This window comes from Ascaphus truei, chromosome 2 (genome assembly GCF_040206685.1).
Source record: "Ascaphus truei isolate aAscTru1 chromosome 2, aAscTru1.hap1, whole genome shotgun sequence".
Lineage (NCBI taxonomy): Eukaryota > Metazoa > Chordata > Amphibia > Anura > Ascaphidae > Ascaphus > Ascaphus truei.
The window spans coordinates 237,989,406-238,006,551 of record NC_134484.1 but is presented as its reverse complement, the minus strand read 5'-3'; the positions used below and the strand labels follow the sequence as shown (position 1 = coordinate 238,006,551).

The following is a 17,146-nucleotide window of genomic DNA, read 5'->3' as shown; positions in this document are numbered from 1 at the left end:
TTGAGATGTAATATGCGTAGAGCCATGCTACTTTTTTCTATTTGCTTTGACTAAATTAGTATTCATTGATAGCATTTTCAACAATAGAAAAATTATCTTGACATTTGAATTAAAGCAGGTTTGTGACAATTGCAGTTTCTATAGCATTTTATATGTTTTTGATGTATACATTGTGAATAAAATGTGCTTGTAAAATGATTAGCATAACACATATTAACTTTCTACCTTGACTTCAGCAAGTTACAAGAAATTGAATATACATCTGTGGAGGACATTGCTGTTTAATGTATTTGCAAAATGATTAATTTAGATATAAAAAGAAAATATGGATATTTTCAATATTTTTTAGCTAAGAAAAACAAAACAGTAATAGCACTGCAATGGTGTTTCCCCACCCTTTGGGAGATTCCCCTGTTATCAGGTGTATGGTGCATGCTACCAGTTGGTTCACAAGAGGCTGAGTGGTCCGCCATGTTTGTGCGGACTGCAGGACAGACTTCTGGGGCACATACCCGACATTTACTCCATGTACACAGCGCCTCCATCTGCTGTAGGCTCCAGATGCATGAAGGTAATCTCCCACAGAAGAACAAACTCCTCTCCCCCCAGACAAACTACACACTAGGCGGGAGGTATATATTACAGGAACCGGTTTATTCTTCTGTTCAGCATAGTCTCTAGGCAGTCCTGCCCAATGCAGTCACAGCTCTGGTCTCTTAAACTTCAGATGGTCCCTGGATCTTCACTACAGGTTAAGGGCCCCCACAGCAGTCCTAGCTCTTTCCTGATCCTCTAGCAGGACCAGGGGAAAAGGTTATCACTCACTCCCCCCCAAAGGGAAGAGAACCTGGGCCTGCCAGTGCACAGCAGCCCGATGTGATACCTTGTCTCTATCATGGTAGAGATCCAACTAACAATTTAGAGCTGCAACCCCCTTAAGTACAGTAGGGGGAAGGTACCAGGTCTGAACCCAGGATTGGGTAGAATACATACCTGATCCCAGCTCCTCCCCTGTCACTCAAGGGTACTGCCTGAGTGTGGAAAACCCATGATTGGTCCTAACATTGCCTGCTGTTACCAGGACTGACATGTCAGGAAAGGGTAGAATAGTAGCCAGACATGGCATGGCTACAGCACTATATACCAAGGTGTAAAAATCTGGCATTGGTCAGTTGCCTTGTTACCAATTTAGTGACAAACAGGTAGTTTCTTATGGAAACTCCCTATACAAGTATGTTAGTATTACATACAGGGCATGATAGTGATGTGTGTACAGTAATTTTTCTAATGAAGTTGTACAGTTTAATTACTCTGGGGTGACTGGCTTTTTATTCAGGTTGAACTTCTTAGTAATTTATCATCCTGCTGGTTAAAAAGCTTAAATGACTATTTAAAATTACCTATGGACTTGAAGTGCATTTTTAAAAACATTAAGGATTGATCTTCTGTATGATACAGAATTACCAGTTTATTATAGTTTTCTACAGGCATCAAAAACCAGATGAATAAGCTATTATCAGAACTTAAAGACACAGCTCAAAATCTCTATATTCTGTTTTAAAGTGTACTTTTTTCTTTAATCATCTTATACATATGTAGCCAGGTATCCCCTGGGCTACTAATTCCCTGTCTGACATGTACAGTAAGTCCTGGTACCATCGCAGGCAGTATTAGGGCTAAATCTACGCCCTGCTGCAGTAAGCAGCTCCCTTGAGTGACAGGGTGGGTGGCCTAAGGTCTAGGTACCCCCCATACGGGCCTGAGACCTGGAGCCCCTCAATTGTGACTATCGTGGTGGAGACGTGAATCTTAAGTTCCTTTGCCAGAGATGCAAGACACTGCAGTGTAGTTAATGACAGACTGGGAATGCAGAAGATATTAAAAGTGCATTTGTGGGGAAATTACAAGAATGAAATGCGACGGCCAAACAAATAAGTATTTCCCTTGTAACTTCAGGGAAGCTCCTGAATAATTTGCTTTCTTTAGCTCTGAAAAGTTCCTAATTTTTCTTGTATTCTCTGTTCCTTAAATATAAACGTGGGTGGGGCTGCTGCAGTGCTGTCAGCTGCTTTTTGCTTGTGTTTTGGCCCCGCCCTCTGTCATGGTCATGCCCCCGACCTGTTTTGGCCACGCCCCGCACCTAAAAATGCTCCCTACGGACCGCAGATAGCGGTGAAGTGCCTTCCATGCGCCGCCTGGACGCAGTGCAGGCGTGCCGGCGCGTGCAGCGGGGCCTCAGCCTAAGAGAGGGTGATGAGGAAAAGGGGGTGAGGGAGTAAGAGAGACACAGGGGAGAGAAATACATGCGAGGAAGGGGGGATTGAGAGAGAGTTGGGTAATTGATGGAGGGGGTGAGGGAGGAAGCTGGAGTGATACAGAGAGGAGAGAAATACATGGGAAGAGGGGAGGAAATAGTGGGAGCTCGTGAGGTGTGAAATGGGGGGGGGCTCCCAAGACCACAGACTCCTGGGGGGCCAGATATTACTCTAGCGCTGGGCCCCGGGGAATCTGTCCGCGCCCCTGAAAATAACTATACAAAAGGGGCTAAAAATTCAGAAAAAAATGGTGCAAAGAAAGTATTTTTAACGTGTGCCAATGTATGAGATATAAACACATGGCCCCTTTCTCAGCTTATGTATGAAGAGTTAGTTATATGAGGTGCACACAGGGATATGACTAATAAACGTATACTAAAGAGAGAATACATCGCTCTATTGTGACACTTAACTCCCTTTTACCAGAAGAATAGTGTGAGTTTTGAAACTTAACATTTATTGACCTCAATTAAAATAATGTATCTACTGAAAAACAGAGCAAAAATTAATAAATAAAAAAAAGGAATATAGCGATATAGCATATATTACGGCAGCGGTGCACAAACTGGGGGGCGGGAGATTTTTCTGGGGGGGCGCAGGTGGTTGCAGAGGTCCCGCTCTCTCCCCCAAGGCATTTAAATTAAATGCCGGGGGACCGAGCAAAGCCTCTGTAACCTCTACTTACCGAGAATCAGCCGGACTCGGGACGCGTGACCATGGCAACGCGGTGTCAAATGACGCCGTGGGGTCATGTGACATCACGGGTGCCACGGTAACGTGTCGTCAAATGACACCGCAGGTCATGTGACGTCACACGTCCCCTGACACCGCGTGAAATAAGTGGGGGGCGCACCACCGAAACAGCACAGGCAGAGGGGCACAACAAAAAAAAGTTTGCGTGCCCCTGTATTAGGGTATGATAGACTGCCAGTAACACAATCTCTTTGCCAGAAGGCTTGTTCAAACAGTAATATATACATTAGAAAGGCCTAATCCACTATGCCAGTATTTTCTACTAGTTAAGTGAGCCAATGTTGCCCAAGGATTTGATGGTAACCCGAGGTTATATAAACTGTGATTACAGCAAAAAATAATACAATCTGTTTCATTTGGGCTATAGAAATGTGCAACACTATTGCATTAGTAACAGAAATCTGCTGTAAGGCAGTGATTATAATGGAGACGTGAAAACAAAGTAATGTTGTCAATTGAGCGTGCGCGACAGACGTGTCCAAGCACACAAATTTTAAACATCTCAAAAATTGTTTTTTCCGGGCGATGACCGCAACACATGAGCGGTTCAGCCAATGAGAATGAACCGCTCACATGACATCATGGCCACGCCTCTGACCAAGCGTACCTGTCACCTCCCGATGCCTCCAGCCTGCAGAACATATTTCACGTGTGTGACGTCACGCGGTCGCAAGCATGCACTATAAATGAGGCCTTAGGAGGGCAGCTTTTAAAATGAGAGAGAAATCAGCTGTTGACTAATAGTAGAAGCCGCAATGTGGTATAGAATAGTTCTGTTACTCTTCTGTGTTGGAATTGAGTGAATAACCCCAGCGATAGGGTCCAATATTGCAATAAGTGCAGTTAAAACTGGGGGGGGGGGGTATGAAAGGCATCTGTTGTTTCGTGAGCAATTTTTCACATAAAAGAATTCAGCTAGCTAATTATTGGCAGCCCAATGTAATATAGTGTAGCCCAGTAGGAGGATTTCTTTTGCCTTAAAAGGTAGATCGCATACAGTGAGCAGCTAGTGTGCTCAAAGTGCAGACATCAAAGAGGTTGGGAGCTGATGGTATGTACTGCTTTTGATCTCATCTCTCTAGGCATTAGTATAGCATGTAGTATGAGATACTGTATAGATAAATGTGCTGATTATCTGCGGAGCTGTATCTTAGGTGACAGCAATAATAATTAAAGTAAACTGGACTATATCCCTGATGCCTTCTTATCGCCTTCCTCAGTGAGTACCAGTATTCTACATTGTTTTTAGCATTTAGCTGAACAGATGGCAATGTGCCATGGAGGCGTCAGTCGGAGGTTTATGCATACACCATCCATTACAAGAGGTGCTTCCCCTCTGACATAATAGAAGCCATTAACGCCTTTGTTAGAGGACATGTGCAGAGGTATGCAATGGAGACTTTTTAAAGGGGAAAATAAATAAGGCTTTTATTGCGCCTGTTTCTTTAACACAAGAAAATCATCCAAACATATGCAAATAAGGGGTCAAACAAAGCTTCTGTTCCACTTGGGAGTATTTCTAGTGAAACCTATGCAGTCCAAAACTCCCTTTAGATTAGCATGTCTCCCATCTCCAAACATATATCTTGATATGTGCAGATATACAAAAAGTCTTAGAAAGGAAAGTCTTATCTGTTTCTTGTAGGTGAAGGCTTCTTTGTTCTTCTGGTGTCCACAACTTTGGGCGATAAGGCAATGTCAGGATCAAGGTTTAGAAGTACTTTCACCTGTGTCTTGCTGGCAGCCTCTTCTGGTAGGCTCAAGACGTCTGTCCCTATGGTCAGTCCCACAACTTGTGAGACTCAGGAACAATCTCACTTTCTGTCCCAAAGGCAGGCTATTCTAACAAACCTAATCAGCCAGGTGATGTTGGTTAACCACCACACTGCTGGATTAGAGGCACATTTCCTGAACAGGGATAAATCCCCTGTTACAGCCTTGTTACCCACAGGAAAGGCTGCATTATGATGAATATACACTGCAGCCAGTATATCAATGGCAATATTGTTAGAAATGGTAGGCACAATGTTCTTTCATGTTTAGTGACACTGCTATATATGATGTACTGCTGTAGTATATACTGTAGTTAGTGCACGCCATAGGTATAGTGCTGCAAATGTTAATACATTTTGCTTACATTAATTATATATTATGTAGACAAGTCATAAATTACTCACAATCATGGGATGCAGGCATGTTAACGGTGCCTGTATATATTGCCATATGTTTGGGTATCTGTTCCGGATTTGGAGAACAAGGAGGAGAAGGTCAGTATTCTATTGATAATTACTGGTAAATTCAATTACTGAAATAGCTAGTTTACTGTAGGTGTGTTGGACTTTGGACTATAAGACCCCAAAACAAACCACCGCAAGTGCAAGTATGAACCAGCAAGGGATGGGTTAAAGTTGAATGCAGAATAGGGTTAGTTTGAAGATGATCATCAAAATATCTTATGAAGATACAGGCAAATATAGCTGCAGGAAAGAAGTGCATAATGTCTATGGACAATTGACCTTCCCTGAAGATAAGACTTTTGCAACATGTTTAACTGGACAAATACAAATCTGCTAAAACATGTCAAAAGACCATCCATTCATATAATATGCCACAGAAAGATAACTGTAAAATGCAAACAAGAAGATGCAGCCAAGGTGGGGGAAAATGGAGTAGGCCAGGTCCGCGCTACTGCAGAGCTCTCTGTGGCGGATGCTGCAGGGACAAGAGCCGCCCCTCAATGCTACTTTAATGCTACGAGGGGGGGGCCGCCGCGCTGTGCGGTGAGTTTTCCAGCCTGCAAGAAAATTGTGAGGGGAACTAGCGATACAGTGCTAGGCCACGCTCCCCCGGGGGTTCAGCCAATGAGGCCGAACTTGCCATGTGATGTCATGGTCGCACCCCCGTCACTCCCCCCCCCTGTATTTCCCCCTGCAACTCTCTGCAGACCGGGGAAATCGACTGCAAGCGCCATTAGCCTGGCATACGCGCGTACAGCGGGCCGTAGCCGTATGCATGATGTTAGAATGAAGTAGGAATACTGATTCCTTCAGGTATATATATACACTAGTGCTTTAGGAGAGAACAGTTGTCTTGACCAGGTTTGCTCTCTTCACACTGAGTCAACACATTACTATTATCCTAATTGTTTGATGTGCCTATAAACAAAATTTACTTTGAGAAACGTCTCCATGTTAAATTCACCTTCCTTTAGAGTGAGTATGTCAAGAATATACTATGTATAATAGGTATAGAAAAAAGGTGCACTTACAGTACAGACCCCTTGTTTGGAACTGCCTTGGGTGCACGCAATGCACCAAATGGTGCAATACATGAAGCAATGTATTCTCCTTCCAAGCAGAAAAAAAGGCAGCACTTCAGAGGACTAATATTGAATTTACTTAAAGTGAAATCAAATCGACGTTTCAGACCTGACCATCGACTTTTGACAAGATACATTAGTCCAGCAATCATACTTGCTTATATACCCTAAGCCACAAAAAAAAAACCTGTACAGAGAAACCTTTAACACACATCCATAATATGTGATCTACGTTAATTGTAAATTGGCAACAGATGAGTGCAATCAAACAAACATACAGTATCTAATGCAGGTTATCTCTAAGCTGTTTTTCTATTTTAAAAAAGTGCAAGTAAACACCCCTAGAGTGTTTAGAGAGAAAACATGAATATATTAGAGACTAAAGAATGAAAACAACTAAGTAATTAACTATTTAAATGGAATATGATTAAATAATTAAACTAGAACCTACTGTATATTAGTGTATGTACAAAAAAGGAATTTGACTGTCAAATGGCAACTTGCATGCTATAATCTCACATAATATTGAATGTTTCAAAAATCAATAAGTAATAAAACAAAGTGATTGATACATATCATTGTAGATCATATAAAAGTACTGCAATTTAAATGCAACCCATATCAAACAAGTGAGTATAGTAGATCAAAAAGCAGAACGATAAATTATTAGTTATAAAATGTTAACATACGCTCATGTAATCTACCATTGATATTGTAGTGGCCTCAAATAAAGTTACTATTAAACTCTAATGTTTTTAATCATATATCTTTGGAATCAATATGTTCTTAATTATAGACATGTGTGAATATCAAATAGTTATATATATATATATATATATATATATATATATATATATATATATATATATAACACAAAAATGAATACCGCTTCAACAACCAACAGATGAATGCATTATCTAAACCTATCTTTACCAGAAAAATAACTGAAAAGAAATTACAGAAAAATAAATTAACTGCTAGGCGGTGCTAGAGGAGTAAAGTAAATATGAAAACACAGAGAAAGAAACCTCTAAAAAGCACTCAGACAAATTATGCAAAATAATGATAGTAATTTATTAAATCAAAAAATAATGAAAAACAAAAACAGCTGACTGAAAACCTGCCTGACTAAGCAAAAATAAATTGAAATTGAACAGACCCGAGGAAAACTAAATTACCATATAAAACCAAAACATAATATGACCAATACCTAAGATGATATGACCACTATGGGGACAGAGTACCATAGCGATCTACAACCGGCCGGTCGTTAATAAAGATACTGAGCAAAAAATCAATAAAGGAAAATAAATAATAAACCTTTAAAGAAAATAAATGAAATATGGTAAAAAATAATTAACAGGCATGCTATACCAGTGTGCGGGGCACTTGATAAAGAAGACCTATAAGTATGAAACTATACATATAGTACATGACATCAACAAAAACATTATTTGAAAGGTACTTCAGTGACCCAAACACAGATGTCAAAAAGATGGATAAATAGGAAGATACTCAGCTCCTTTGATAGTATAACACTGCAGTATCTGGTAGACAAAGCCACGATCAAAGAATAACTTCCAGGGGTAAGCAAAGGAAATATAAGGTCCAAATAAAGTGCTAGCAGGCAGGGCCAGCAGCGTGAAAGTCCCACCAACGCGTTTCACCCGCTAACGCTTCTTCTAGGGTGGTACCTTGTTTAGTCAGGCAGGTTTTCAGTCAGCTGTTTTTGTTTTTCATTATTTTTTGATTTAATAAATTACTATAATTATTTTGCATAATTTGTCTGAGTGCTTTTTAGAGGTTTCTTTCTCTTTGTTTTCACACACACATATATATATATACACATGTAGAGGTATCAGTACCGTGTTAGCCGAGCTTCAATAATGTCTGTACATACTGTGCTATATGTATGCACACACAGCTGTCTCTCACACATACTTATACTCCTTGTTTTTCCATCCCTATACACCAATATGGACCACATAGTATCCACACACACTTTTAGTTGTGCTACTAACTCTCACATTTCCACACCCACCCACACCATTTACATCCACTCCCACTCCAAACACACCTTTTGTAAAGCACTGTATATACTGTGGGCTCTCCATTCATTTTTATTCACACTGATACACACACACACTCTTACATCACTTGCTTTCAGCAACCTTTTGACACCTCCAGCCATAAAACACATCCACACCGGGGGAAGGACCAGCACAGATAACATTCCAATAGACACTGTTTATAGTATAGCTTTTGCTTGCTTCATTCATTGTAACATCGCCGGAAGAAGAGATCAGTGTATCTCGAAAGCTCGCACAAATAAAAGCATTTCGTTAGCCACAGAACGGTATCATCTATTTATTTTTTGATTATATATATATATATATATATATATATATATATATTGTATTGTATGTCTTTATTTATATAGCGCCATTAATGTACATAGCGCTTCACAGTAGTAAAACATGTGGTAATCAAATAAATAACAGATAATATAAATAACAGATCATGGGAATAAGTGCTTCAGACATAAAAGTAACATTATGGAAGAGGAGTCCCTGCTCCGAGGAGCTTACATTCTAATTGGTAGGTAGGGAGAACGTACAGAGACAGTAGGAGGGAGTTCTGGTAAGTGCGTCTGCAGGGGGCCAAGCTTTATGTATCATGTGTTCAGAATATCCACAGTGCTATTCATATGCTTCTTTAAGCAAGTGTGACTTAAGTTGGGTTTTAAAGGTGGATAGAGAGGGTGCTAGTCGGGTACTGAGGGGAATGGCATTCCAGAGGTGTGGGGCAGTCAGTGAAAAAGGTTTAAGGCGGGAGAGGGCTTTAGATACAAAGGGGGTAGAAAGAAGACATCCTTGAGAAGAACGCAAGAGTCTGGATGGTGCATAACAAGAAATTAGAGCTGAGATGTAAGGAGGGGCAGAAGAGTGTAAAGCTTTAAAAGTGAGGAGAAGAATGGAGTGTGAGATGCGGGATTTGATCGGAAGCCAGGAGAGGGATTTCATGAGGGGAGATGCTGAGACAGATCTAGGAAAGTGTAGAGTGATTCTGGCAGCAGCGTTTAGGATAGATTGTAGGGGAGACAGGTGAGAGGCAGGAAGGCCGGACAGCAGTAGGTTACAGTAATCAAGACGGGAGAGAATGAGGGCCTGAGTCAGAGTTTTAGCAGTCGAGCAACAGAAGAAAGGGCGTATCTTTGTTATATTGCGGAGGAAAAAGCGACAGGTTTTTGAAATGTTTTGAATGTGAGAGGCAAATGTGAGACAGGAGTCGAGAGTGACACCTAGGCAGTGTACTTGGGCTACTGGGTGAATGATCGTAGTTCCAACAGTAATGTGGAAGGAGGTAGTAGGGCCAGGTTTGGGAGGAAGTATGAGGAGCTCTGGTTTAGCCATGTTGAGTTTAAGGCAGCGGAGGGCCATCCAGGATGATATAGCAGAGAGACATTCAGAAACTTTGGTTTGTACAGCAGGTGTAAGGTCAGGTGTTGAAAAGTATATTTGTGTGTCGTCAGCATAGAGGTGATAATTAAACCCAAAAGATGTTATTAGGTCACCTAGAGAGAGTGTACACAGAGAAAAGAGAAGAGGTCCCAGGACAGAGCCCTGGGGTACCCCCACAGAGAGATAAATAGAGGAGGAGGAGGTTTTAGCAGAAGAGACACTGAAGGTACGATGGGATAGGTAGGATGAGATCCAGGATAGAGCTTTGTTCCGAATACCAAGAGTATGGAGAATGTGAAGGAGAAGAGGGTGGTCCACGGTGTCAAATGCTGCAGAGAGGTCGAGTAATATGAGCAGAGTGTAATGACCTCTGTCTTTGGCAGCATGGAGGTCGTCAGTTATTTTAGTGAGGGTTGTTTCCGTGGAGTGAGCAGTGCAGAAGCCAGATTGTAGAGGGTCTAGGAGAGAATAGGTGGTGAGAAAATGGAGCAAGCGAGAGAATACAAGACGTTCAAGGAGTTTAGAAGCAAAAGGCAGGAGGGAGACAGGACGATAGTTAGAAAGACAGGTAGGGTCAAGCTTGCTGTTTTTGAGTAATGGTATGACTGTTGCATGTTTGAAGGAGGTGGAAAGGTTCCAGAGCAGAGGGAGGAGTTAAAAATGTATGTGAGCATAGGGATTATAGTAGGAGCAAGAGGTTTTAGGAGATGGGAAGGAATGGGGTCAAGAGGGCAAGTGGTAGAAGGAGAAGAGGCGATCAACAGCGACACATCCTCCTCTGAGAGAGTGGAAAAAGAGTCAATGAAGGCAGGAGGAGAGTTAGGAAGAGGTGTAGGATGGGAGGAAGAAACAGAGGGGATGTTCTGCCGTATGGATTCCACCTTTTCCTTAAAATAGTCAGCAAAGTCCAGAGCGGAGATGGAGGAAGGAGAGGCAGCTGAGGGTGGTTTGAGTAGAGTATCAAAGACAGAGAACAGTCGGTGTGGGTTAGACTTGTGCATGTTGATTAGTGAAGAAAAGTAGGCTTGTTTAGCTTGCGAGAGGGCAGAGTTGAAACAGGATAGCATAAATTTGTGGTGAAGGAAGTCTGCGAGAGTATGAGATTTCCTCCAGAGGCATTCAGAGGAACGAGTGGAGGAACGCAGCATGGCGTGTTGGAATTTAACCAGGGTCTAGGGTTAGAAGGGCGAGTGCGGCAGAGAGAAAGTGGGGCATGTAGGTCAAGAGAGGAGGACACAGCAGAGTTGTAGTTCCTGACCAGGTTGTCAGGGTCTGTAGCAGAGCTGAGAGAGGAGAGGGAGTAGCGTAAAGTGGACTCAAAGTCAGGTAAGTGAATAGAGCGCAGGTTTCTGCAGAACCGGGGGGTAGATGGAGGTGGAGAAGGGGAGAAGCGAGATAGAGAGAATGAGATGAGATGATGGTCAGAGAGAGGAAAAGGGGAAATGGAGAAATTGGAGAGAGAGAAGTTTCTAGTGAAAACCAGGTCTAAGTAGTGGCCATCCTTGTGGGTGCTGGCTGCAGTCCAATGCTGCGCATGCATGAACTGAGCCAGGGATGCCATACTGCACCCGATCATAAAATTCAGACTGCGCATGCATGAATCCTCAGTGCTTATGGTACTTGAGCATGACATCACCCCGTGTTGTCAAACGTTGCCTAGGCGATGTGACCACGGGTCAGCCATGCACAATCTTACCAATAATATCAAGAGTCACGATCAGATGCTAGTGTAACTCAAATACATGTAAGGTGCAGGAATAGGCCATAGTCCTTGGCTAATAAACTGAGAGATGTATACATAAGCACACATGCCAATCAAAATCCCCATATTAAAGGTACTGCAGAACACAACCTGGGACCCGAATACAATAAATATAAAATATATGAAATGGGGACATTCGTCCACAGGACCCATGAACACAATAACCTACACACAGACTGTTATACACACACCTAAAACAGTAAAAAAAAATCACCCAAAACACGAAATGTGAAGGGAGTGGTAAGTGCTTGACAATGAGGGAAGCCATGAAATAAAAATAGCATGCATGTTAGACTATAAACAGGTAATCACATCATAGGAAACAGCCGAACTTCAGATCCTCTTTGAGTCCATGTGATGCTACAGTCCTTAGTTCAAAAATGAGTCTGGTCTCATTCTGTAACAGAAGTTTGTTTCTGTCACCACCCCGTATGGGTATTGGGACTTGAAAAATAGGCATGCAGCGAAACGTCACCAGTGAGTGTCTCATGTCTCTGAAGTGCCTCGCAACTGGCAAGCATTTGAATTCCTGGTCATCAGTATTAGCCTGTAGAGCTTTTCTAATTGTAGAACGGTGGATGGCTATACGTTCTTTCAACATCCTTACTGTTTTGCCTATGTAATAAAGGCCACACAGGCATTTAATCAGATAAACTACGAAATTACTGTCCTACAGAAGGGCCTGTCATTCGTGCCCACTTATGCACAAGATGCGTTTAAATGGGAAGTTGATTTGTACATGTTGCCCCGACACCTCAAGTTGAAATACTTTTTTTTTACCAAATCTGGTACACCACCCATCACCAACACTACTACCACTACTTTTAAAGCTAGAAGTATATTTAACCCGCAAGTTTCAAACTGTAAAGCGCAATGCTCATGAATCTTCTGGGTAAGACCTGCTTCCAGAATCTCAACAACGATGAACGACAAGCGTTGAAAGCTCTACGGCACAACAAGGATATCATCGCTAGAGCCGCGGATAAAGGAGGAGGCATTGTGGTGTTGAATTACCTGTATTACAAAAAGGAAATTGAGCAGCAATTGGCGGACGGGAGGCACAACAAACGCCTGTCCAATGTATGTAGAATTCAAAGAGGGTGTACTTTCTTTATCACACAACTGTATATATATATAAAGCCCCCCATCCCTTATTCTCACCTTCCTTGTCACTGTTTTATTATCCTTCCAGTGTCTTCAAACATCCCTTTCTCACTCCACCTTATCTACACCTCTTTTTTCCTTTTTTTCTTTTCTAATCACTGTTTAAGTCATAGAATGCTTTGTAAATCAGTATTGCTGACCTGAGGAAGAGAGGAGAACTCTTGAAAGCTTGTCTTAATAAATAAATTGTTAGTCTAAATAATAAAAAGGTATCACCTAATACTGAAGTATATATATATATATATATATATATATATATATATATAATAGAAGAAAAAAGCGCCCAATCCTAGTGCATTACTGTGCAAAAAATGGTTTAATTCCCAATAAAAGGCTCATAAAATGAACTCACAAACATAAAAGATAAAAAAGCATTGTATGAGTAATACTCATGCTCCAAAGAATCTGTAAGCGCTGCTGCTCTGCTACTCTGCTCCGTGACACCACCGCATCCAGTACAGCCCTCGTGTATCTCTGCCAGCAGGAACTCATGTCATCAGGCTCCTCCCAGTATTCTTTCCCCGGGAACACACCTCCAGATAGTTTAGGTTCCCACCGGGGACAATGTTTGCGGCGGAACGAACAGATGACGTCACGCAGTGCACGGAGATGGCAAGCAGGAGAATGTCAGGCAGAACTCATAAATCAACGCTGCAGGAATCCACAGCACACCTGGCAATAGCTCTCTGAGACTCCCAAGATGGCCGCCGGACATAAGCGGTCAGGCTGATCCGAGTACCTTATGGCGTGATCAACTGAACCGGCGCCAGCGGGACGGTTCTAATAGCACCTGTGGTGCCCAGACGGACTCCGGTGCCATCTCAGACAGGTGTTGTAGGCGGACAGAAACCAAGGGACTCAGACGGAATCGCGGCCCACAGCTTCATCCCAACCCACCAGTCTAGCATCAGAGGGTTTGGAGGAGGGGTAAGGGGCTACGTGGCAGGGAAAATAGGACTACCTGCCGAGAATACCTAAAGCGGGACAGAAAAGGGCCCTAGGCTGTCGGCTGCTGGTCGGTACGGTAGCAGGGCGGCCCCTGGAGGGAGGGTGCCATTTTTGATCTGGTGCCCCTTAAAGCTGGTTGGGGAGGTCAGGTCTGTCTCTGTTCCCTCCTGGAACATTTTCTATATCAAGGGTAGCCACCGTGGACCCCTAAAGGGCCTATAGGGACCTCAGCAAGGCTCTAATAATTCGGGCATCAAAGGGCAATATCTATTCCTCCCCTTATCTGTGAGTAAAAACCACATAAATTGCAGAACTATGATCCCTCTTAAAGGAACAAATACCCCTTCACAAAAAGACCTGTTAGCAGAAAAGACTAATTAGAGCTGATTCAAAGAGAGCCTTGAGACCTGAGTGCCGCAAATTCCCAGATTCCATTCTTAATCTACGAAAGCAATTTGGCTCGGCCTAATCTTCAAAAATTAACTGTATACCATGGCTTCGAAAGCAGTTAGAACCATCAGAAAGAAAAAGAACCAGAGTGAGGTCCGAGATTCCTTTAAAAACTATGGTCGGACAACACCAGAACAGAACGAGTTAGAAGTGACCAATCCCGTGGAACATTTAGACCCAGGCCCAGGGGTGGAGATCGGAAATCTTTCCACAAAGAATGATCTACTTATCTTTTATAATAAAATCGAAACACTTATGCAAACAGCAGTGAAGGATCTTAAAGACGAGATATCTTCCGTTGGGGAACGTACTAGCTCCTTAGAATCCAAGATCGATGCCACAGCCACCCGACAATCTCTGATGGACGTGGAGCTCCAGGAAATGAAATCCCAACTTCTTGACATCAAAGATAAACAGGAAGATGCGGAGAACAGAGACCGCCGTAATAATCTCAGAATCCGTGGGATCCCAGAATTTGTAATGGACATTGAGGGGTTCATGGGCAAATGGCTAACTTCGGCCCTACCTGATGCTACAAAGGAGTCTCTTACCCTGGACAGATGCCACAGAGCGTTAAGATCAAGACCCCAACCAGGAGACAGACCAAGGGACATGGTGTTGAGATTCCACTATTTCAAAACAAAGGAAGCCTTAAATACGGTGATGAGAAGATCCAGAGACGTCAAGTTCCAAAACATACCCCTACAGATTTACGCAGACCTGGTACCTTCCACACTCGCTAAAAGAAGAAATCTCAGAGAGGTGACGGCGAAATTAAGAGACCACAATATTAAATATAGATGGACATTCCCTTTTGGACTCACTTTAATTAAAGTTGGGAGACCACAGACTTTGAGGAACCCACACGATGGTGAAGCCTTCCTCGAACATCTAGGTCTGTTTTCCGGTATATCCGGACCTGAATTAAGAGGCGGGAGCCCTCCGGCCATGGATCCATCTCAATCCACGACTACATTGAGAAGAACCCCCCATGCAGATACCTCGGTGAAGTAGAATCCAGAAGTTATGACCAAACCCCAAGCTGAACTATAGACTCAACTATCGGTTCGGAGTAATTAGTGTGTTATGTTGCCTGAGTCTTGGCCACTACCCCCCAATATTTCTGTGTCAAAGAAGACACAGTTGCCCTTGTTTTTTTTCTGTTATCCCCCATCCCCAGATTTTATACCCAAAGGCAGGTGAGCATCAGGACCGTCTCTCCGGAGACAAATCCATGCGCACTCTTTATTTTTGTCCTCAGTTTTTCCCTTCCCCCCCCCCATTTTAGTTACTTTCTCCGTCCCTCCCATACCCCCTAGCTCAAAATAGCCAGCAGCTGATGAGAATGTTAGAGGGTCAGAGACGCAGTCTAAAAATTGGTTCTATAAATGTTGGATGTGGTGGGCCTATCCCATAAGATCATTTCTGGCACTCTGACACAAGTTTAATGTGTAGTATTGACCTAAAAGGAGGTAAACGGTAAAACCGGATGTTGTGGAGAATGGGGCAGGCATTCCCTTTAAATGTGAAACCTATTTAAGCCCCTTAGCCGACCCAAGCTACCTAGATGGACTCTACAATGACGTGAAAAGGTCTAACTAAGCTATCATCTATGTTCCGAATTAAAATAATTCTAAATCTCTCATTTTACCTCCACTACACTAGAATTTATTTGTACTCCTTGTTTTCCATAACCCAGACCCTTTAAAGTGTATCCCCTATACAGACACCTCACTCTAAGATATAATTTTGCTAAATATTATGACTTGTGGATCTGTGACTGCGTTGTTTCTCCCTCCTCTTTTCCTATTTGTTGGTGCCCACCCCTACCCCCTTTTTCCCCACAATATTTTCCCGAAAAGGTTTTACCTTTTGTAAGGTGTGGTCTTACTAATGCTTTATTCAGTGGTATAATTATGCTTACTTCCCTTCCATCCATACACTGTTTAATACAAGATAAGATCATATTTGCCTTTGCAGCTACTGCCTGCTATTGGACACTATAAGCCTGCTGTCTACAAGTACTTGTAAATCCTTCTCCTTCAAGGATTTACCTAATTTTTCCCCATTTAATTTGTGTCGCCAGTTTATTCTTGTTTCCAAAATGCATAACCTTAGATTTATCTGTATTAAACCTCATCTACCATTTACTGTACTTGCCAAAGTTTCCAGTCTATCCAACTCCCTCTGGAGAGAAATTTCTTATTGCTCTGATTTTACTACCTTACACAATTTAGGCTCATCTGTAAATATGACTTTGCTCTCTATGCCAACCTCAGGTCATTAAACAAGTTAAAAAGCAGGAGTCCACATACCAATCCTTTAGCTCAGGCCTGCACAACATATGGCCCGCGGGCCTCATGCGGCCCACCTGGCCTCTCTGTGCGGCCCGCGATGAGTCTGGCCGGGTGCCAGTTTAATAAATAAATTTAAAAAAAAAACTTAAAAAAAAAAAACCCTTAAAAAAAAATGGCGGCAATTCCCCGCAGTCCCGGCGCACATGCGCAGGGCCTGCTCCCCCCTCCCTTCTCCCTCTCCCCCCCGCTCGCAACGTGGGACGGAGGGGGAAGTCACAGCCAGCTGAGCTCTTCTGCGGCCGCTCCCCCCCCTGATCCCCACGTGGATATGTGCAGGAGGGTGAGGTGCATTGAGGTGAGGTGCAGGGGGGTGAGGTGCAGGGGGGGTGAGGTTCAGGGGAGGTGATGTGCAGGAGGGGTGATGTGAGGTGCAGGGGGTGAGGTGCAGGGGTGGTTGGAGGTGCAGGGGGGTTATTGGAGGTGCAGCGTGGTCATTGGAGTTGCAGGGGGGGTGATTGGAATTGCAGGGGGGTGTGATTGGAGGTGCAGGGGGGCCATTGGAGGTGAAGGGGGGGTCATTGGAGGTGAATGGGGGGGTCATTGGAGGTGAAGGGGTTGATTGGAGGTGCAGGGGGTGATTGGAGGTGCAGGGGGGGGTCATTGGAGGTGAAGGGGGT

The 17,146-nt window shown here is 43.1% G+C and overlaps 1 protein-coding gene across 2 annotated transcripts in view; it reads left to right on the top strand.

Moving 5' to 3' along the window:
• The window catches only part of GABBR2 (gamma-aminobutyric acid type B receptor subunit 2), a 1,005,342-nt gene that overhangs the window by 619,647 nt on the left and 368,549 nt on the right, over window positions 1–17,146 (top strand). The gene's annotated exons all lie outside the window — the stretch shown is intronic.